Source organism: Penaeus monodon, chromosome 21 (assembly GCF_015228065.2).
Source record: "Penaeus monodon isolate SGIC_2016 chromosome 21, NSTDA_Pmon_1, whole genome shotgun sequence".
Taxonomy (NCBI): domain Eukaryota; kingdom Metazoa; phylum Arthropoda; class Malacostraca; order Decapoda; family Penaeidae; genus Penaeus; species Penaeus monodon.
Window position 1 is genome coordinate 20,176,768 of NC_051406.1, and position 899 is coordinate 20,177,666.

Below are 899 nucleotides of genomic sequence, written 5' to 3' on the forward strand. Positions count from 1 at the left end.
AGTTAGGAAAAGAGAGATGAAAAGAAAAAGGGAACAATTTTTATACCTTGTATACGGGATGTTGTCCCTCAAGGCCCTTGACCTGCATTCGCATCGGAAATTTCTAGATCTAGATACTCTGGAAAATCTAGTAATAGAATTCTCCAAAGAGAAATGGTGACTACTTTCTATCATCTAACTTTCCCCGGATATTTTTATTAAGCATCCCACACGAAAGCGGTGTGGTTATGGGTTGAGTTACAATTCATTTACGAAACTCGAATGCCCAGTTATAACTTCACGTAATCTAAAACAAAGAAATCTAATTCCACTGAACAATTTAAACGAGAGAAGCCCACTTCAAAAATAAGATAAATTAAAACACTATCATCGTACAAGTCATACAAACCGAGAGCCATTAAATAAGATCAGTGAGAGATGAAGAGGATTAAAGAACCATAATGATATCGTGAAGCACACAAACCTAAAGTTGTGACACTCCCTTGACTCTCAGTGTGATCCCCGAGACCGAACGCAATAGGCAAAGTCAAGGTCCCACCCGCTTCGAGCAACGTTTTCTACTTGCAGGAGTCCGAAAGAAAGTTCACACTAGCTACAAAGCCTGTAGGGTCGATTTGCAATGGAAATTGAGCTATCTTCTCGCCCTAACAGCACCCTCCGAACGCATCACCCCTGGAACCCGGTGTTAAAAAAGATAGCTCGCTGGAGGCATTACGAGTAAAAGTAACAATATTCGTGTTTGTGGTTAAGCGAAGGTAGGGAGACCATTTTTTTCCTGTTTTAAGCTTCACCATCATGCATTCAACAGAACTAAATATCTACGACCATGCGATGAATAATCTTGGAACAAGGAGAACAACCTTTACTAAATACTTGAACCGTAACGAGAAAACGTAACC